The sequence below is a fragment of the Paralichthys olivaceus genome, chromosome 23, assembly GCF_024713975.1.
Source record: "Paralichthys olivaceus isolate ysfri-2021 chromosome 23, ASM2471397v2, whole genome shotgun sequence".
Classification (NCBI taxonomy): domain Eukaryota; kingdom Metazoa; phylum Chordata; class Actinopteri; order Pleuronectiformes; family Paralichthyidae; genus Paralichthys; species Paralichthys olivaceus.
In genome coordinates, this window is record NC_091115.1 from 10,724,449 (window position 1) to 10,747,991 (window position 23,543).

General features: G+C 39.1%; 1 long non-coding RNA gene across 2 annotated transcripts in view; it reads right to left on the reverse strand.

The window, feature by feature from the left end:
* LOC138406737 (uncharacterized) overlaps positions 1-19,302 on the reverse strand; it is a 31,762-nt gene extending 12,460 nt beyond the window's left edge. Inside the window, exons 1-3 of one of the 2 annotated variants that reach the window (XR_011240081.1) lie at positions 18,957-19,302; positions 17,497-17,573; positions 12,356-12,412 (exon numbers count right to left, since the gene is read on the reverse strand). This is a non-coding gene — a long non-coding RNA (uncharacterized lncRNA). Of the gene's footprint in view, positions 1-12,355; positions 12,413-17,496; positions 18,731-18,956 lie in introns of those variants that run through there. The other variant, XR_011240080.1, reaches the window with a different exon arrangement.
* Between the last annotated feature and the right edge of the window lie 4,241 nt (positions 19,303-23,543).

A 23,543-nucleotide genomic window follows, 5' to 3' on the forward strand; every position in this document is an offset into this window, starting at 1 on the left:
GAATCATCCCGCAAATGCACACTGCAACACGCACAAATGTACATAGACAGAAACACACACACACACCTCAGTGCTGTACAGCACTGGAATAAGAAAAACACAAAGTACTTCAGAATCATACGAGCCACAAACATTTTGATAAAAACTATACATTATAAGTATAGTATAAAAATAAATACAAACAAATCAGCACGAGTTGTATTAAAATGAAGAATGAATAGGTTTTTATATGAATTACAGCAGATAAGCAGAGAAACAGCTTCCTTTTGGAAGAAAATTAGTCTTGAAACATAGACAATAAATCTAAGAAATAAAAAATTATAATACATTTCTGCCCCAAAAATACAATATTATAAATATATAGCTTGCAGCCTTTATTTAGCACTGAATAATATGCAGTTAAATAAGTAGAACCACCTGCCAATAAAAAGACATATGACCCCTCTGTAAAGCACCTTTGTGAATATATGGTGTTTAAAATGCCATAGTTCAAGTCTTATTCAAAAGCCATGACATTGTCCTGACTGGTAATAACTCACACAAATAATCCCTGTTGTGCTAAAAGCCTATAAATTACAGATACCTATATATCTACACTCTGGCGAACACACACACACACTTCGGTGACCAGCGCGGCGGGCCGGCTCTCTCTACGCGGTGGTCTGCGCAGGGGCCCCTCAGCAGCACGCGCCTCAACAACTTCTCTATTACAGCCGTGACCTCTAAGGTCAGTCTCTGAAGGGTTCTGAACAAAGGCCACGACCCCGGGGTCAGAAGTGTAATGCCGGGGGCAGGCTTGGGGACCCACGGCAAAGGGAGCGTGCTGTTTGCTTTGAAAGGTAAGGATCACTAACACAGAGGCCTAATAAGGATTAAGGGGCCATCCCCTTTGGGATGTCACTCTGGGGCCTCATACATCAGTCTCTATTAACCTCCGTGACCCCCAGCGGCCATTATGGGGCTACAGGTCACAGTCGCTCACACCGCCGAGCTGTAAAAACTAACATAGCATGCAGTGTCTTACATCGTCTTACACGGTTGCTGCTGATTATGTGGACACATTGTTTTAGGAGGTAAACGCCTTGTCAAATAAGACACAGTCCTCCCTTTGAGAGTTTGTTTTTTCAGGAGGTTTTCAGTTTGTTTCAGTAGTTGGCAGATTTCAGTCTTTAAGGAAGGTACTTAGTAAAGAGCAGGTATCATCCATCAGGTTAGCTGTCTCACTATGAAAACAATAGCCTGACAGGTCAAATTAAATAATAATTATCATAATGAAATATAAATGTATCGCTTGTGTTAAAGCCACAGAATATTTTTTTTCACTTACAAAAAAGCTCCAGAAAGTTTGGTAAAACTTCGATAGAAGCAGGTGAGCAGGAACCAAGAGACAGAACCACAAAATGGAGGACAGGAGTAGACAACATGGCGGTCTAAAAGTCTTTCACCCACACACACCAGCAGTAATTTGCCAAATTCCGACTAAAACCTTATACATGTTATAATATATGTCAAGATTTAAACCCAATTTTATTTAGCAGGCACCAAACATAATTGTACAAGACTTAGCTGTAGGAAATAAATGTATTGAGTTCTTCAGTCACTTTAGTACTAAACATACAGGATTTAACCCTGTGCAGTGTGTTGGGGATGAGAAACACTTTTTATTTAGTTTGATTTGTTCATTTTGTATTCTGTGTTTTTGTGTTTGTTAAGCTCATTAAATGGTAGTGCACAAAAATGCATTTCAGGTTTGTTAAAGTTTACAAAAATGTTAAGTTTAATTATTTATGAAGGTAAAAGAATGTAAACTATTTAAGCATTTCTTCTCTTTTAATATAAACAAATATTCTGAATATAAAAACACTTTTTTTAAAAACAAGAAAAGACAAAGTCAAATGTGTGTGTAAGAAATTGTGTGTGTGTGTGTGTGTGTGTGTGTATGTATATATGTATGTATATATATACATATATACATACATATATGAATATGAGAATATATATGCTTATATTTTGTTTGTAGGGACAGTATTATTAATTAAGAGTATAAATAAAAGCCACAAGTGATTAATAAATTGTAATGTGAGACAGTATTATCTGCCTTCAGTGCAGTAAAAAGTCAAACGTTTTTTTTCTGCTCTGAATACATTTATGAATTCATTAATAAAAATACTTGTACACATACATGTATTGGTTTGGTTTAAAAGAAGAAATTGGAAAACTTAATTATAAATCATAATGTAACCTAATAGGATAAAGCTCAAACTCAAAACAAACAGCATTTTTGGCTCTCCACCCCCCAAGGATCAAACTTTGATTCTGAAAAGAGACTTTAACAACAAACTGATGATAACTTAGTTTTTCCTCTTATCTGTCAAACAGAATTTCATAATGAATTTTAATTTTGACCCATTTTCATGAGCTGAACTCTGGAAAGTCAAGTGGCAAAGTTGAAAACTGCTCTCCTTTTTCACAAAATGTTATCAGCAGTAATTGATATTAGAAAACACATTTTTATTGATTAAAAATTAGGACGTGGCTATTTTAAAAACTACTGAAGCTTCAGTTTCAGTAAGAAAACTTTTAAAAAAGGAACAGAGATTTCACAACTTATTAGTAAAGTGTATTGAGAAGGCTGTAATCCAGCCGTCACAACTTACTCCAATGAAAACATTTAAAATAATGTATTCTTAAAATAAATGAAATAATAAAAACATGCTGGACCTTTAAAAAGGGCAAGTGACCATTTATTCATCTAAAATTCTTGATCTTTCAGACACTGTGTGGCTGTGTAATAAGATGTTTTATTACTGTAAATTGCTTTGATCTTATGAAAAGATGTTTTTCATTAATTCATTTAAAAATGTAAGATGTTAAAGTTATAACTACATGTATACAATTTCTTAACTATAAAAAAAAGCTGAATTTTACAATTACACAGGAGTGTCGAGTATCTAACCGAAACACAAAATAAACAAAGAAGTCTGCAAGGTTAGAATAACATTCTCAGTGTGTTTTGCGAACACGGTTTACACTTATCAAGGGCACTAAGCAAGCACTTTGATTCAGACGCATTTCTTTGATAATCATTAAGCCACTCACCTCTGAAAACCCAGCGTCTCTGTGTGGAGGGAGCACATTCAGCTGCAGAGCAAAGGTTGGAAAACAGGAGAGATGAAGTGGACCTGCACTCGCTCCAGAACAATTGTCCTGAGCAGCCAATAAATCCCAAACAAGCAGCACTTTGACAGCTTCATGATTCCTCCTTTTTTTTTTTGCAGCTCATCTCTCATTAAAGCAAGGGCAGTGCTTTGGGAGAATCATTGTCCTACTTTCAGTTAACCATGAGACTCCCCTTCTAGGTCATTTTGTCAAGTTTATTGGAAAAGTTTGGTTTCTAATTTAGCTCACAGAATAGATTTCCAATCTCTAGGACGTTCAAAATATGTAATTACATGATGTTTATCCAGGAGACAAAGAAACGCCACTCTGATTCTTGGCAAAGTAGGCTTTCTCTCCATAATTTGTAATAACTGTGAGTATGGCTTTTAAAAAAGCCAATTTATAACAAAATTAAAGCTCCAATCCTCCATGTTATTCAAGCTTGCGTTAAATAGATTTTGATTATGAGCCATCGAAATGTCGACAATGCTAGAGGACACGGGAAAATGCTTCCAATGTGAAGTCAAGTGCTCTCAAGGCTGAAACATTTCATCTAAAACGTGTCATTTTTGAGCTCAGTCTTACTTTGGAATAACTAATTTTAAAATTGCAAAAAAAGAAGGTAAATTACAAACAGCAGACAGGCAAAGAATAAATTAAATACATAATTTTAGACATACTTTTTATATTTGAAACTCGCTCCCCTTCTCTGATACCTCACACACACTCACTCACACACACTCACACACACACACACACTAACACACACACACACCTCCTGCTGCCTTTCTACTTACTGCTCATATTTCAGGGTCCATCCCACATTTATAAATGATTGTTTTTCAGCTCTTATAAAACACCGATTCACATACAGGTCTGTGGCACTGTCAGGGAGTGGTACCACCTCTTAAAGGGTTCGGACCTGCTGTCGGTTCTGCTTTAATGCCACGTCACAGAGACACTGCAGCCTGGATGGTCCTGGCGTGACCTAGCTCAGCCCAGATAGCAGCCATTCGCACCCCAGCCCCCAACGGGACCGTACACCCACATTTCATACAAGGAAGGCAGTGGTCGTGGTGTATGTGTGTGTGTGTGTGTAGTAATTTTAAATACAAAATCCTTGTCCTTCCTGTGCCTGTGATTTTCCCTCTGTTCTCCTCTCATTTAAAAAAAAAAAAATCATACACTTGTCTTACCAAGTGACAGCATGATCGTCTCAGTCGCTCGTATCACATTCAGGAGTGTTTCATTGACTTCATATCACACATGCTCCCTGCTTCACACACACACATGCACAAGTCTGTTTTACAAAAAGTGATATTATTCACGTCTTCATGAAATATTAGTATCTATTTATCTGAGATTTGTCTGTAAATTCTATAAATTTGGACATTTGTATATTTTTGGTTGCGGTTTAAAAACACATACACGCCACAGAGTGTGTGACTTAATCATGCACTCACGGACATCCATGTAGCACATTAAAATGGAAAAATGAAGAGTCATAATAGGTCGGAGCATCACCTAACTGCTGCAGCCATCGAGTCTTGCTGCTAGTGATTTATCTTTAATTTGATTTTTACAGAGGGGTCTCCCAGTGGGAAGCTGCGGACTCATTTCTGAACTATCTCTACACAACTTCAAGCTAAATGTACGGACAAATAAGCAAAGTTGTCCTTGCAGTTAACAATATTTCCAATAAAAGCTGAAATGTGAAAATATCGCAAATCTGACCTGCATAATTGTTGTTGTGTAAATCCAAACACCAGTACAGAAAATATTAATCTGCATATTTTTACATACATTTCATGTGAAAACGCTGAACGCTTTTTTTTGTTTTTGTTCTCTGCTCATTTTCTATTCAAGGCTGACCTCAATATTAACCCCAAATCATTGTTAAAAACGTAGCCCTGATCCAATTCGTCAAACAATGTATGGCATTCATTTTGCTTTAACTATGTTTGGGGCACATGAGAATTTCAACTTTATTGATACTTAAATGTATCTGTTATAACCTTTCGTCTTATTTTTCCGGACAGATTTTGAGGTTTGAAATGTTCTCAAAAATACAAAACACATAAATCACTATAAGCATACTGTGGTATCTGCTGCAGTGTGCAGCCTAGTGAGAGGGGAAGGAGACGCTGGCTCTCAGGGGTTAAGATGCTAGCAGTCATGTGCCTGTCGGCTGCAACAAAAGCCTGCCTATGTAGGGTGCATACAGATGGAGCGAGCTCCTTTGTGTGCAGCGTTTCACACGTCGCAGCCTCGGAGCTGCCAGGTCTGGCTCTCTGGGCCTGGCTACAGGCCTGTAGCTAGCAGCTTGTAGCACCTGACGCTGTAGCTCACACTTTGCTTTTTGTGTAGCAGGTTTTAAAAGATAATAATGGAAGAAAGAGTCTAGATAGTGGGTCACATTGCTCAACACAAACAACTGCAACAAAATAAAGAGGAGAGGAGAGCACAGTACTGCAGTCAGGCAAGTTCGCATCAGCATGGCAGGAGCAAAATCGTAGGCATGGCTCCTACTCCAGGTCTACCACAAAATGTTTGAATTTTCACTCCTCTGCTGTCTGTTGAATACTCTCATATAAATACAAACAATGAGTGCTTCTCTCATGTGTACAGCTGTGCATGATGTGTACATAGTTCTGTAGCCGTCTGTATACATTGTGTCTATGAGCGTCTGAATATTCGGCTATATTTATGCGACGTGCGCCAACTCACTAAGACAAGGTCCTTATATTGTACATGTTAGTGTACACACACAGCAATTAAACTAGCAAGTGCCCAGAAACAAGCTTTAACACTAAAATATAGAACTTCACATGCAAGTCTCCTGAGTGAAATTGTTGTTTCTCTACGTAAATGACTTGTCTGCCCTCAACCACTTTTTTCTGCAGACATTCATTCATACATACATATATATATATAGACTTACTGCACGACAATACTTTTCTTTCTTAAGATTAACATGGTCAATCGCACATATTCCAAGAGTTCATTTCAGTATTGACGATCACACAAACTTACAGAGGTGTAAAACAATAATGTGCTGCAAAAACAGGTACATACTCCTGAGATTCTATTTAAACTATACAAAGACTTGACCTTGAATGGGGCATTTTATTCTGCACCACATTATACCTAAGACGCATCTGAGGGAATGTCACTGTGATAATTGTGTCAAAGTCTGTTTGTTGAAAGTTATGAGCATGATTACTTCTCACTCGAACCGAGGGTTAAGGACAAAGGGTGTCACTACCTGTACAGATTGTAAAGCCCTCTGAGGCAAAATGTGTTTTGTGAATTTGGGCTATACAAATAAAATTTGATTTGATTTGATTAAAAGAAGCATTTTGTGATATTATTCCATTCCTCATAATTATGAAAATGGACATATACAATGAGCAAAAACATGTAAAGTCTAACACTGAAGTCTATTTATTACAGTCTATTCACTCATGAGCCGCTCAGGTGGATCCTCTCACCCAGAGTGAGTGAGCAGGTTGGGGGTTCTCTATCCTACCTGAGGACCCTTCAGCAGCACACCTGGCTGTGAAGAGGGGGCGGCTTCTGACTTTTTAAACGCAGGACAATCTCTGTGAGCAGTAACAGACCCCGCAGCCATGACTGCACTTACAACCCACATGAAGTGGATGGAAATGCTGCTCAGGAGCTGCACTATATTACAACTACCCACTGCTTTTGACTAAATTAACTTTTTAAAAATATCATTATACATAAGCATATCGTACAAAATTTATTTGCTGTGGCTTTTTTGGTTTTGGATGTTGAAAGCCCCATGCGAGCGACAGAGGCTACACTCAGAAGAAAACAGAACCATGAAAAGTCAATTCTGCCATCCTCCCAAAAAATGACAATCAATCTTTAATGAGACGATACTCTGTCCTCTCTAAATATTCTCCAGAAATAGAAATACAAAAACAGCCTTTGTTTCAATGTTGCTAAATATGTGCTAGAATTGGTGCTTCAAAGACGCTTCTGTGTTGGCAGTCACTGACAGCTGTGGCAAGAAATGAAGTACAATTACTTAGTTACTGTACTTAAATATATTTTGTCATTACAGTGGATTTATATTTGAGTTCTTTTCACCTTTACTCCACTGCATATAGCACCAAATTCCTGTATATTTACTCCAATATATTTGTACAAAGCATCAAATTATATGTTAAAATTGTTTTTTATATTCTTAAGAGTAATCAATAACAAGAAGGGAATCGGTTCTTTGTCCAGAGTCGGCAGGTAACATCAGACCCTGCCATCTCACTGATGAGGAAATGCCACCAAGACTTAGTCATAATGTAGCAGACCGCTGCATAAGAGAATAAGCTGTATTCGGCAAGTACTTTTTCTTTTAATACATTAAGCATATTTAAAAGAATGTACTTACTAATTTAAGTAGAAAAAGTTTTTTTTCCTTAAGTTAATTTTTGTCAATTTATTTGTACTTTTACGTAAGTAAAATGTTTGAGTACTTAATCCACCACCGGTCACTGAATTGATCAGCAAAGTCACTGCCCCTGTTAAAGAATATGGGCACTGCTAGCGCTAAGTTCACTAAGTACATATTTCATCTACTGGCTTCCACTAGTTTTCATTAGGAATGATAAGAAAGCTAAAAAGAAAAAAACAAGTATTTGGTTTGCCTCTACACACAAAACATGAGACGATTATGTGTCATGTTCCCCGAGAGGAGAAGGAACAAAAAGTATTTTCAAACTAAGTTTTTGCATTTATGACTAATAATTGCACAATGATCATGTGTGCTGCCATCACACTTGCTGTTGATGGTGAGGTGCAATGAGCTCCCACATATCTCGTATTGTTCAACAAATTTTATTAAGGTTGTGTGTCTGAGACAAAGAGTCTACTCTCTCTCGTACACACATGCACTTGCACACGCACACACACACACCCTCTGTAACTCAAACAAGCTCCTACAATAAGTTGTATGTTAATTAAACTTTTGTCTGAACAGCCTGGAGAGTATTAGCTCCTCTTTTCTGACCCTGACACCCTCTCATCACCAATCATGTCCTAAAACACACACTCTCGTACACACATGGATACTGTACAAGCCACATGCTTGAGTTATATACATCCAGGACAAGCCAGCTGGGAGTCTGAAAACCCCAGCGATGGAGGAGACGTGAGGGGAGGGAGAAAAAAAAGGTACCCTAGTGTGTTAGTTTTCTGCCAGGGAGTCCCTATTGACCTGTTAAACCTTTGTGACTGGAACAAATGCAAATGGCGCTGACTTGTTCACACAAAATACTAAAGGCCCATTCAAATGAGGCCCCGGAACCACAATGCAGCAGTGGCGAAGCGCTCTGTGGAGGGGGGGCAGCCCCCAGACTGAGAACCAGAGAGACAGATTCTTTTAGCCATTGCACAGTTCATTTTGGTTGTCTGGTGGAGAGAAACCATCCACTCTCATTACTTCTCCTTCATGAGCACAAACACACACACACATACATGCATACAAGTTACCTCACACCTCTGCCCTAACTAATTCATTAACACCGTTACAATGCTCTGAACTTTACCCTATAATTATCTCGTATGAAATAGTTTTTGACTATAAATGCCAGTGGACACGCACTGTTATCAAGCATAGCACCAGTCATACTTGATAATCAGACACTGCTTAATCCACCTTGGCCTTTGCAAGGATACTCAGTGTGTCCATGTGGCTTACATCATATCCTACTTTTTATATCTACCCATGGGGTATAGAATATGAAATGTGAAGAGACACCAAGCAGGAAAGACAGAAGAGAAGAGAAGGATATGGAAATACATAGTGGTAATGGAAAAATTAAATAACAAACAACAAATAATATGTATTATGAAAGATTCATTCTAAAGCAATATTTTATATATCCATAATTCAGAAGTATACATTTGGTTGCTAAAATGTGAGTAGGGTATTTACATGCCACAGAAATTGAAGAAAAGCAAGACAGCCCAGTTGAGGTTTTCTATAATCATGAGAAAGAGCTATTCAAACGGAGATAGGAGATTTGAATGAGTCAGACCACAACTTGGTTAACTGGGTTACAAAAACAAAATTCTTCTGCATGTAAAACGCAGCCTCTGATGCTAAAAATGAAAGATGGCGAGGCACTGTGGGTGGGAGGCTCCGGGATGAAAATATCCATTAAAATGCCAAACAAACCACCTTTAAATGAAATATGGTGTGTATAGGACAGAGGCTCAGCTCTTCTTCAGCTTATCTGACTCTAAATGTCACAATCTGAATACTAAGACTGATAGAATAATGTTTTTGACAGTATACAGCACAGCAGGTTGTTGGGAGTCATGGAGGGCTCTCTGTTCCATCAGTTCTCTCCAAATAAGAGATTAGCAGAAGCCTGAGGATGGTTCGTACCAGCACATCTGGACAACACTTGATCGGAAGGACGCTGCCTCCTGGACCTTCACTAAACCAGTTCTATCAAATGAAGGGTTATTTCCAAAAGTACTGATGTGTGTGGCGGGAAGAAAACCAACCTACCAGAGTCCCTTTATCCATCTTGTCAACCCAGTGCACTGTGAAACTAAAAACCTAACAAACAATTATTTGATGAGCGAAATATGACGTTTTATTTTGCAGACCTCAACTGTTTCAGCTTGAATGAACATTTCTATGAAACATTTACCTCAATCACTTCCTTCTTAATTGGCTCAATTGTTTTTATTACTTGTCTGGATTAATCTAATCAGAGAATTTTAACAAAAATGAAAGCGACATAAATATTTGTGGACATGAAATTTTGAGTTGAAATTTATTAAAGCTCATGTTGTTGTTTTTTAAATAATTCCATTATGTTACACAACTTGAACTGCCTTTGTGTCTATAAATATGCTCTATGTGTTATTTTAGGAAACTTACATTTTTACTTTTTCAGTTGTAATCTTTGCAAGAAAAATAAACTCATCTTTCTGTCAACCATGCTGTGTGTGACGCAACACCTGCAGAGGTCACACGTGAGCTAAACCTCTGCAGAGAGAAGGACAGAGGAAGAGGAGAGGGAAGAGAAACAGCAGAGAGAGAGGGGTGACAACTAAGCTACGGTCAGATAGTCAAATGAATCACTTTTGACCTTGATAGAAAACATCATTAGGGCCTTGGAAAGATGAACGAGTTAGGATAAGACCCCGGTGTCTTACTGTTGGCTATGTCACTATGACACTGTGAATTTTATTGACGTTGGTAAATAAATGTTGCTGCCACAAGGAAGTTTGGGATGGCATTATCTTATCTAAAGGGTGTTCCTGTGTATTTTCTGCAAAAGACACAAGACAAGAAGCAACAAAGCACCTTTCCCACCTCTCTGTTAAGATACGTCTGTGTCATTCCAGTTTTGTACCGCAGAGCCAGACTTTAGTTGAACAGCGTTTACAAACTGTTTTTATGGGCTGTTAAAGCTTGTTTTGTGGGTCTGAGCAACTTGTTATACAGAACAACACAATTAATGCAAGACTTTTAGATAACAAGAAGAAGAATGCTTCATTTCTGATATATATATTCATTTAACTTTTGTATATTTTGCTTTATTTAATTGTAACTATAGGTAGAGGCATAAACATTTTACTTTCAGTACTTTCAGTCTGTATAGCTACGGAAGCTATTCCTATTGTACACCACATTTTATTTGTTGAACTTTTTTTACACCTTATTCTATCTCATAAAGATTACTATTTACTACTATTTACTTTAACACTTAAAGCTTTAACTAAAATATGTGAACAAATATAAAGTTAAACTCTTTTAACTATGCAAAACTAAAAATCATAAGAAAAATTCAAATTTTGCTTTAATGAATAATTTAACAAAAGAGAGACATTTTTCAGATTGCTTTTGACTTCTAGACGTAAAAACAATTTGATCTGTATTCATTTATCCCACTGGACAAGACAGAAGAGCTGAAGTGCACTCAAGTCGGAACACACAGGAAAATGCAGCTGCCACAACAAAATAAAACTTTTAAGGAACCTACTCTGTCTCACTCAATCAGTCAAAAGTAAATCCTGAGCCCAATCCCTCAAAGCCACCGAAATTAATTTCATATTCTAGTGAAGCTCCTAATGTTTCCAAACATACTTGTCATTATGTCACAAATGGTACAAACTGATGTGAGAGACATGCAGAATTTTTCCATTAGATGCAATGGTGGGAAATCAAAAAGACAGCAGGCTTCATTCAATACAAGAATTAAATGCTGTGGCTCCAGTGAAGTTCTACATACAAAACACAGTTTGTATGTGACTGTCAGGAGGAGGGGTTGTTTCTTACTTTAGATGAAGAGGAACATCAGGTTTCGAGCTGCGTCAGTGAACTCAGTGAACTTTTCTGAGCCTGTTATTGATCTTGCACTACTGGAATTATACTGCACCGGTAAACTCCACCCATCTGGTAGCCCATGCAAGTTAAAACAAACATGATACAATAGCTGCAACCAGGATTTAACCCCGGCCAGGGACAGGTGCTGTATATGAGTTATGAATATTTTTGTCAAGAATTTATCCTGAGAACACATGCACTGCTGTCACAAACATCTCTCAATTTTTTGAGAAAAAATTAGTCAAAATCCTTTTTTAAATTGTATTAATGCCATGACTACAACACGAGGCGTCAAAGGGATAATTTCATTTGGATCAACTTCATGGAAGAAAACAAAAATGTGTTTATTTATTCTCAGAGAGTCGTGTTACTCATTATCCACTTTGATAAAATTAACAAAACTCTTCTACTCAGTAACACTGCTCAAAAGCTAAAGTTCAGAATGCTGCTGGTGTCATTGCACACACTGTGGAATGATGCTTTCTGCCTGAATTGTAGATAAAAATGATAAATATCTATTTGATTCTTTAGTATAACTTAGTAAGTCCCTTATAGATTCAAATCTATATTGCATGCCAATAAATGCAAAATGCTAATTAAGGTAAATATGCAAACATGTGCATTACAAAAAATTATTAGGATCTTGATGAAGAAGCATAATAAGGCAGCTCTAATCCTTATGTCCTTCAAGCTGAATCCTGCATTCAAGAGTCAGAATAAATTACTGAAGATGAGTTTTTAAGTAACATAAACTTTGTTTTTGACCATATATTTTCGTACAGCCTCAGAGGACATTTGTGTGTGTTACAGTCCCAGTGTACTCACGTGCTTTGTAGAGTCTGAGAACATGTGGTTCCACATTCACTTTTGTCCTCTGTTGACCTGCACCCAGAAAAAAAAAAAGAAAAAAAAGAGGAAAATGACTGAAATCACAAATCAAAAAGGATGGAAAGTCACAGCTCGGAGGTTTTGACCTGCACTGTGAGAACTGATCAAGAGCAGTGATTGATTAGGATGTGTGGAGCGTAGTTTGGTTGCAGGTCGTTCTCCCACAGCTTGTGCCAGTACAAAAGAAGAACAGGACATTCTTAGTAGAACATTTCTGCTGTTGTATGTCAGTGGTGTTGGGCACAGCATCAGTTTGAGCTCATTCGTTCTTCTTTCAAACCTGAACATTATTTACAGTATCACAGTGATGAGTTTTGAGTTTCTTAATTAAATCTATGATAACACAACAGATGAAATGTATAGAACAAGAAGCATTAGATATCTTTTTAAGACAAATGAAATGCAGTTCATGCAAGAGTCGGGATACACGGATCCAATACTGACACTGGATTTTGGTTCTATACTGACTGAAACAGCTGCATCTCATGTTATGTATCAGCAGTTTGCCAGAACATCTGTAAAGGAGAGCTCAGCTAATATAGCATGGAGCACATTCATTCGGAATGTTTTGTTTTTAGCAAATTCCTTGTTTGTGTGACTTTATTTTATTTGCACTAGCTTGTGGCTTCATCGTGATTTAATGTTTATAGTTAGTTCTCATTTTATAGATCTATTGTTTCATACTGGAAGTTGAATTACTCATTATTTTGTTGCTGAAGTAAAGATTTACATGTGAATTGTAATTGCTGTTTTTTATAGATCGTGGTGCACAATTGATTATTATGTAAATTTACATATATATGTATTTATTTGTTGCATTTTTGTTTACAAAGTTAGAAAATTAGGATTTAAGACAAGCACGATGTTAATCTACTCATAAAAAGAATGATCCCAGTCTTCCACACAGTGAGTCTTGCAGCTTATTAACTACAAACTAGTATCAGATCAGTAATCGTATCGGCCGATACCCAAAGCCCAGATATCAGGATCAGTGTTCGTACTGAAAAAAAACCCAGATCAGTGTATCTCTATAAAAGGAGCAAAGACATTTATCATGAACAAATTGTGTCCATTCAGAGAGTATTACAATAAAACACTTCACTGATTCACTCTGCCCTTTTACGAAGGTCAGAGCACAAAGTCAGCCACAGCTCTGACTCTGAGTCAGGCTCATGGGAATGTGGATAAGACACAGGCTTAAATGGAGAAGTTCTCAGGGCAAATCAGCCTCTGCTGTATTGATACAAACGTCTGTATACACACAAGAAATGAAGCAAAGAAAATGCCACTGCATTTCTCCATGAACAGTACGGTTCTGTATCTCCACTGCCAAAATATAAGTATTTCTGTCGTTCTATAGCAGGTATGTTCTAGTTCAATATTACAGACATACAACCCATACAGTTAAATATTTTGCAAACACATAAAAAGGTTTAGTATGTGGTTTCAGTTACAATATCTGGTCTCATTTAATTCCCCCACCCCAAAAAAACCTTTTACTGCAATATGTAAACCAAACCTTGAAGATGGGATTATCCACACCTCGGGTTTAGGTCATGCTATTTAAACATTACTAATATTTAACTTGGCCTGTTTTTGATTCTTGGAACAAGCATTGTCCAACATGAAACGTGACTGAGAGCAAATTTAATCTCGGTGACCTTCAAACCAATGTTTTGTTCTGCCAGTAAGATGATATTCAATATTAATATTTTTGCCATTTATCTCCCGCCCAGAAGGTTTTGTCAGCTATTTCTGGCGCCTGCTCTTTCCATACCCCACTTTTAAGGAATACAAAGGCACTCAGAATCCTTCACAGTGCCTCAACATTGGCTTTAATAAAACCAGTTTGTGTAGGTGTTTTATGTTTTTTTTCCCCCTAAGTACATAAGGCAGGCAGCCTCTTTTTGCTGCGGGTATGGTAAAACTGAACCGGAAGAACCTGCACTGCTCCCCACAGAGCTCTGCTTCATTTGCTTTTCGTCTCTCCTTTCCTCTGGCCCTCCCTCCCTCCCCACGTTCTCACAGGACTCGTGAACTCTCCATAAACTCGCCGATTCCCTGCAGAACGCTGCCTCTATCCGACATTAGTTGAACTACAAATAAAACTAAATAGGTGTGAAAAAAGGATGAGATAGGACAATATGGTATAGAGAATGTAGAGGAAGAGGGAGGTAAAAACAGAAAAAGAGAGAAAAGCAGGGCAGATTGCAGAGGGTTGAATCAATGCAGCGGCCTGGTCTCTTTTTTTCCTCCCCTCTACTTTTTTTTCATTTTTTTCTCTCGCTCTCAAATGATTCACAGTGGAAAGAAAAGGCCTTTTCCCTGTCCTCAGTTGAACTCCACATCAGCTTCCTGTTAGAAAGGCAAGGAGGAAACACCCAGAGCTACGCGCATGCATGCACACACAGACAAATACACACAGAGGAAGGCCTTCACTAGAGTGGATTTTTTGCTGCCAGAGAAATTAGGTCAAGCACTTAAATGCCCTGCACTGAGATGCGCAAAGATTTAAAACGTGAAGTGTTTGGTGGGGACAGCAAAGGCAAAACCAGAACAACAAACACCAACACACACAACTGCCCTGGCTTAACTTGAAAATACACACTGGCTACACTCTATGCTACCAACTCTTAGCTTGCCACATTGTGTTTACCGACAAAAACTGAAATAATCTGATAGACACCCACTCCTCCGACTGTTAATTCACCCTCCATCTGTGCAGATTAGAACATGACAGGGTGGCTCAGGCACACACAATAAAAAATAAATGATGCAAATCTAAAAGAGGCTAACAGAAACACCTTTTAAGTCTCTTCTTGGGATGAGACCAAAGCAGTACGTGCTCACATTCTCAAAACGCCTGATGACCTGATTAGGGAGTGACAGGAGTCTCTGTGTGCCTCCACAACGCTGCTCAGGACAGGAACGGGACAGCGCAACACACCACACTGCAGCATCAGCCGTGCACGCCGAACCAGCAACCCCCCACCACCACCGCCCTCTGACCTGAAATGCCCTTAAAGAAACAACACACTGCATCGTCATCACATCCGATCAACTATTCATAGAAAGGCTGGATTGCTGTTGGACATATATCGCCGTTTAGAGTTTCAATCAATAGAGATATGAGAGAAAATGGGGACGGAGGATGAAACTGTTCTGAAAGTAATCGAGAGTAAAATACGGGTGAATCCAGGACTCTCGTCTCCTCCATATTGGCCACTGCAGATATGTCCCATGACGAGGGGCTCGGAGCTCTAGGGTGGCAGGTTAAATCAGACAACATCGCCAAATTTCACACTACAGCCGTGTGCTCTCTCCTGTCCCACTAACTCACACAAGAGAAATGAGACTCGGACCATTGTCTGAGAAACACCTGTGTTTCTGCTCCATTTTCTCAAATACACAATGGCATTTTCCTGTTTATAAGGGTGTCTGTGTTTTATGCAAGAACATGCAATATCAGCGTATAAATACATCAAATAATATAGCTTGGTTTGCGACCAAGGACTGCAGCCAAAAGGTCGTTGCGACCCTGTTCATATTCTGGCTTTTGACAGTTCCGTTTTTCCTTCCAGCTGAAGGGTGAGAAAAACAGACAACGTGGTAATCGCACAACACCATGTCTCTGTCAGCCAACACACATCTCTTCTTGGGAAACACTGCTGCGTTGCAATTTCCATTGACACTCCAGTACGAACAGAATCTTACCCAGCCGGCCAACCTGCAGACAAAGACACACACACACATACATACACACACACACACACGCAAAGCGAAATGCATGCAGGATGACTGATGACCTTAAAGGATTAACAACTCCTATAGATAAACTGGTAAAAGTGCAGTGTGTGTGTGTGTGGTAATTTAAACTTGTGACTTGTCCGGAGCAAAAAGGTGTTGTTGTGCTGTGGCTAGAAGTTATCTTAGGCATGAACAATAGCCGTGGCATGATCTTATACAACTAAACTAAAAAGAGATAATGTCCTAGTCTCACACAAAACCGTGTCACAAAAATGTGATTCAATCGTAAACAATAATGTTTCAACAATTTTAAGTGCACTCATGCATTTTGCTGTAATTGCTCGGAGCAAGATGACGGCTCAAATTTTATGATTTTTCATTGAAATGTGCAATTTTTCAATTAATCATCTATAGCCACAAGACAATTTAAGATATATAGTGAACTTGATATGAACCTTAAACACTTTTCTTTTGTTCTCTAATGTGAAAATCTACATGATATACATATCTCCTCATTTTAATTTCTCAAATGAATTAAATTAATTGTCTTTTTTGAATATTTTAATGTTTGATATTTAGGTTCACAGCACACCTGAAAAGCAGCCAGGAGACATCCATTCTAACCATTAAAAAAATACACTGAGCTACTGCTGAGTCTGCTCCCCTCAGATTTCAAAGAATTAATTTCGTCAGAAACTTCTCTGAGGGAAACCACAGTGACACATCAGGGGAAACCGCACAGCTCCACCATATGTTCTCGTGTCTTACATACACTGATCGTCTCAGGGTGAACAGGGTCAGCGCCGCGTTTCTAATTGAATGCACATTCATCTGAAATCTTACAAATTGCTCACTTGGAGAGCGGTGATATTTTTTTCCCCACTGGCTTGACGTGATGCTGCCTGTATCTCTGCCTGCATCGGGGACAAAGGGAAAGATTATGCCTCAGTGTCTGCGAAGGGAAACTGGGCCACGGAGAGGCGATCTCTCTTTCCTTGTTGTAGCGCAGGAGGGAGAAATGTGCAGCCCGGCTTCCATTTCATTTCCACGCAAACGCGCAGGAAAGATGTTGGCGACTTGTTCTCAAATTCAGAGACGATTATGTTAAGCTGTTAAGCTCCTCGTCCGAAAGCGCTTGTTTTCAGCGGTACCCTGTAAAACTTCTCCCCCGAGGACTGTGCATCGTTTCAGTCACAACAGCGTCAACATCCAGTGACCCAGTCTGGAGGAAACACAGCCACACGCTTAAAAATCGACATTTCTACGCACTTTGCGCAAACGTACACCACTAAACAAACAAAGAGACAGGGGTTAAAAATAAAACTACATACCAGTTAATGTCAAGTTCAAGTTGGATGGTCTCTTCCTCCAACTCCGTGGGTTTCACGCCTCCTGGACTGTGGCGAGTCTGGACCCATGCAGAGCAGGGGAAACACACAAAGCGACAATATTTGTAGACTGAGAAGCAGAAGACATCGTCACGTTGGAGACAATTTCCATAGAGCAGCTGTACCGGGACAAATAAAAAGAGTTGTCCCCCTCCTCCTCCCTCCCCTCGCTGCCTCTCTCTCGCCGGCGGTGCAGCTCGGTTCAACGGGGACACGGGGCAGCAGACTGCGCCGCCGCCGCCGCTGAACCAGATGCGTCAGGTTCAGCTGAGGTGACACGGCCGTTATACAACCGGTCCGGGCGGGCAGCAGACGGGCAGCAGACGGGCAGCCCGTGAGCCGCCGCCGAGCCGCTTATTTAATGTCTGATAAAGCAGAGGGAGAAGGCGAGAGCGCGGCGAAACAACCGCAAAAAAGCAGGCTGTGTCGGATCGTTTATTTAGTGGCCCCCTCCTCTCTCCTCCGGCCCCTTCCGCGGGGTAAAAAGCACCACTCGCTCATGCGAACTCACCTGATGTCAGCCTGGTGGAAGAGACGCTTTGTGGCGGAGAAGAACCCTCAACTACCACCGCGAAATTATGACCTGCACTGCGTTCATATGTGTGCATTTTAATGGTGCTTCAGAGATGAAAGTGTAATAAAATACAACAAGCTTCCACACAGTCACAGTTTTAATGTGGTGCACGGACTTCAGCTCCATCTGGGATTAGCCTGCAATAATAGGCCATGTTTTAGCTTGTGCCCCCCCCCCCCCTCCATGTTTAACAGGCCGGTATATGTTCAATACAGCCACTGAAGTCTTATATGTATTAAAACATGTAAAGTGTGTCAGCAAGTAGCAAGTTCAGGAAATAATACAAAATTTTAATAACACACACAAACACATGTTAGCCTGAATTTGTGTATATCTCTAATGTTAGCTCGAAAGCAGCTTATTTATCTTTTCATGTTAGCTACAGCGTTAGCTCCAGGTTAATTCATGCTAGCGACAGGTTAGGCGCTTAAGCTAATTATTTGTATTTTTATGCTAACTACAAGTTTAGCTCTCAAGCTAAATCATGCTAACACACTTCAGCTCTCACACCATCACTCATCCTTTTCACGGTAGCTACAGGTTTAGTCCCAAAGCTAATTCACGCCAGCTACAGTTCAGCTCTCACATCATTATTTGTCTTTCATGCTAGCTACAGGTTCAGATCCAAAGCTAATTCACGCCAGCTACAGTTCAGCTCTCACATCATTATTTGTCTTTCATGCTAGCTACAGGTTCAGATCCAAAGCTAATTCATGCTAGCCACAGGTGTACCTCCAAAGTTAATTAATGCTAGCTGGAGCTTTAGCTCTGAAGCTAATTGTTTGTGCTAGCTAATGAAAGGCAGCAACGTGAATAAATGCAGTCACACCTGTTTGTTAGCCTACCTGCCATAACGAGGCAGGTTCAGTCAGCTGAAGGTTAATGAAGCTCTGGTGTTCAGTCAGCTGAAGGTTAATGGAGCTCTGGTGATGGGGGTTCGATCCTCAGGTGAATCAAGCACAGGTCCAGACCTGCAGGAATAACCTGATGAGCCTTACAGACACTCCACAGATTCATCGGTGTGGACACGAGGAGAGGCAGAGCTGTTAAAGGAGCACTTCCACATTTTAAACACATAATTAAAAAACATCCCCAGCATTAAGGATACTTCCATTAGCTCATACTGATTTATAAGAGTCTTCATTCAAATAGATGACAATGTGACAACACAGAGATGTAGCATCATCTACTTCTTCTACCGAACAAAGAAGAAGAAGTAGATGAAAATGCATCTCTGTGTAAAAACAATATTTCTATTGTTTGAGAACACAGCCATTTTAAATGTGCTTGTAAGTGATTGACAATATTATTAAAGTTATTAAAATCAGTCATTTCAATGGGGGTTTTCACCCTATCTATTTTGTTTATATAGATAGATAGATAGATAGATTCCAATTGTTTATGCTTTAAAAAAAACATATCACATCAGCTGATATTATATATATATATTAACTTTTTATTTATTTTATTTTGTTTGAAATAAAGTTCTCTAAAAAAAAGTTATTTGCAACATAATTTCACTAAACCTCCATACATATGACAGTAAAATATAGGGGCTATGTATAACATGATAAATAAGTAATTTGGTTATGTGCTGGTGACATTTTCAAAAATGAAACTATGGATAGACATATAGATGTAGATAGATCAAAAATGTTCACATTTCAATATACACTCCTCACACACTTCTTCACAAGAAAAAAGAAAAGGTGAAGGACATTCCTGAATATGTGTGTAAAATTTCAAGTTGATTATAAAATAAATAGATCTTTAAATCTATTTATTGTTAAAATCAGTTTAGCTCATTTACAAACTTAATTGTCCTTTAAGGTATTTTTTTGTTTGTAGGGGATTTTTTTTTTAGCTGATACAGAAATGAAAACATATGGTGTGTTTCTGATTTGTTGCAATAATCTGTAGAAGAAACAGAAATGCTTTATTTAAAATGAGTAATTAAGTAAAAAGGGACTGCTCTCTGCTTTGGTTTGACACAGGCTTGTTTATGCAGCTGTTTATGTTAAAATCACTGTATGCTTGAGTGTGTGTGTGTGTGTGATTTGTCTCTGTAGACTTGAGTCAAAGCTACAGCCCCAGTGTGAACCTGCTCAACAGAAGCAAGTGTATTGATTGGTAATAAATCTGTGTCCACAGGTGTTATACCCACACTCACAAAGGTAGGATTAAGAGAAATAGAGAGATAGAGATAGATAGATAGATAGATAGAGAGAGAGAGAGTGTGTCTGTGTGTGTGTGTGTGTGTGTGTGTGTGTGTGTGTGTGTGTGTGTGTGTGTGTGTGTGTGTGTGTGTGTGTGTGTGGTGTTCCTACAGCTCAAATGCATATGGGCTGAGCATTAGTGCTATAGATAATAGGGATTAGAATGTAACACATGTTCATGCTGATGAAGATTCTCTCACACACACACACACACACACACTCACACACTCACAATTTTATTATATCCAGTGTTTGTGATTAAAATAAAGCCGAATTGGTGCAAATACTTTTATTATAATTCAAATTAATGTTAGCCTATCCAAAATACATGCAGCAAAATTAAGGTAATATATGTTAAAGATTATAGTTACACACAAAACTTTTATTCTGCAAGAGTAAATATTTAAAAATAATTCACTGATTAGATTGTTTCAAGAAATTGTATCAGTAAATCTTTTATGGTGAATTCGTGCATATATAGATACGTTTACATCATTCAATATTATATTTGTGAAATAATACACATTATGGTACCTGAGGCTTATTTTAGTGGTGTAATCTTAGCAAGTACAAATATGTAGTGCAAATGCATATATATTAATCTGATCCATTAATACTAAATCTATCTTCACCTGATTTTATATTGCTTTGTTATAGTAAAATTTATAATAAAGTAATTTATTGAAACTATTTTTTTTTCAACCAAGACTTTGTCCAGTATTCTGTAGTGACTTTATTCATATTTATTGAAATTTAAATTGAATTTAAAATGATATGCTGATGCTTTAAGAGATCCCCAACTCCAGGAAACATTTAGTTCTTAACTTTTTCCTGTCCTGTTTTAGTTTCCTTCCAGTTATACTAAAGTGGACAAACCTTAATAAGAATGCATATGCCTGTAAATATCACTAAGTCATGCTGATGGATGTAATGCAGATATGGTATTAAGCACTTATCATCCAAAACCTTACACCTAAATGGACTTCAGCACTCCATGCTCATCAATCTTTCATTTCATATGATTTGCGCATGAACTCAATCACTCACTCACATCAATTAAGAAAGAGATATTGACAAGAGAAGACGATTGACTCCGCTACCAGATGAGTTTTTATTTTCACAGGAGATGAAGAGGAGAGGAGTAGAGAGGTTGAGTCTTGTGGAGGTGGCGGGGTCTCTCTCTACTAATTTGCAATCAGACACTCTCTCCTCTCTCTCCCTGCCATGTCTCCAGACAGTGTGGATGGCAGCTCAGACAAAGCTAGCATTCACGGCTGCCCGAGAACCCTCTTAGTCTTATTTCAGGCCACTGCTTTCAGACACAGACCCTTCTGCATGAAGCACCCAAAACACAGCACCTAGAGAGAGGAGAGGAAAGGAGGAAGAGGAGGAAAGGCGAGGGGAGGTGTGGAAAATAAGTGGGAGGAGGCTTTTGTGGAGGGCCAAACTGCTGTCCCTCTCCCCCCACCGCCCTCACCACCTACTCCCCTCTTGCTTGCTCCCTCCTCTCTTTGGACGGTACCCCGGCCTGGTCCCCTCAGACGCTCTGCAGTGCGGTGCCACGCCCAAGTAAGCGCCATGAAAAGAGTCGAGACTTGATCGATCTGCAGTGCTCGGACCAGGAGAGCTGATCACACCCTTCTCCCCTTCATCATATTTAGTTACTCTGAGTAAAATGATTCGAGATAAGTGTGAAGTTTGATAAAGTCCTAAATGGCTCGATTTAGCTACTGCACATTCACCATATGAGGTACGTCATCTAGCACAGATGGAATACACACTGAATTGGAATCAGGCCCAATCCAACTTTATTAAGCGGATTATGATTATGCCTTGAGAGGACAGTACTTTAACATCAGTGGTGGATCCAGGGATGAGGCGAGGGGGCACTGACCCCAGTTGAAATCTGATTTCATCTCATGCTTGAAAAAAGAACAATTTTCAACATATATTCAATGACGTGTTGCTTTGCTCAAAGCTATAGAGCTAACAGTCAATAAGGAAATAAACACCTTACTGAATCAGGAGATTTTCATGGGTGTTTGTATATAATTGGCCTCTCTGTGTAAATTGTGGCCCCTTGCTTTGTCCAGATTCAGAAAAGCTTAGAAAATGAAAATTCTGAGCAAATTGTCACATTTATTGTTGGTAGGTGACCCAGTTTCCCCTGGCCCCACCCCTGCTTTATTTCTTTTTGTCACATGTTTTATATAATTGAATGTTCTTAAATTGCCCATTATCTTAATTGGACACTATCTTACCCTGCCTCGAGTGCTGCCATTGTAATAAACACATTACCTCGCCTTAAAAAATCCAATAAACATAAAAAATATCTTTTATTAAAGTTTAGTTTGGCTGAGCGTCTATCTAAATGAAATAATTAAAATGAGTGAGGGATAATAGCTTTTCACTGGGCTTATCGAGACAAGTGCATGTCCCAAGTGTAACTTAACGCCTGATTCCATTCCGCGTTACTGTCTGAATGTGCTCCTCCCTGCATTATCACTTTATTATCAGCAGTCGAGTGGAGGTACAGTATGTTTTGCAGCTTGGTTGCCACAGGTAACGGCTAAATGATTTACCCAGAGGGCCATGGGTGTCCTCAAGCTCAGGTCAAAGCCGCTTTTAACAACAACAGTAGCCTGAAGCCAGCATCCATAACTCCAGGCCTGTGCAGTTATCAGTTGCATTGTGTCGGGGCACAGCCACACTTCAGCAGTTTGTGCAGCATTTTATGAAATGTGCATGTTTTATTTTCCAAGCAGTGATTTTATACAAGGTGGTGCTACATTTTTCACATGATTATCTCATCTTAAGTGAACCGCAACGTGTTCAGCCATGACTCAATCAATGGATCAATGACTGGACTGTTTTCCTTTCTTAACAATTTTCTTTGAAAGCAGATCCAAGAAAAGTTAAGTAAAGCTAAGAAAAGTACAGCAGGGGAGGGAAAATACTGCCTCAGTCCTCTTTTTCGGGTTTGGGCCGATTCCCACAGGTTGTCTCACTTATTAGTTGCTTTCCTGCACTGGACCGAGCAGCACAATCCCTCTCAGTCTCACTCCCAACACATAACAATGCCAGGAATGGCTGCGTTTTATGCAGTTCAACCATTAGGCTACATCCGACCGCTTAATTCATTCAATTTCTCCCTCTGCCATGCCAGCACGATTTGCCTGAAAGGGTGCAGATGGGGGGCT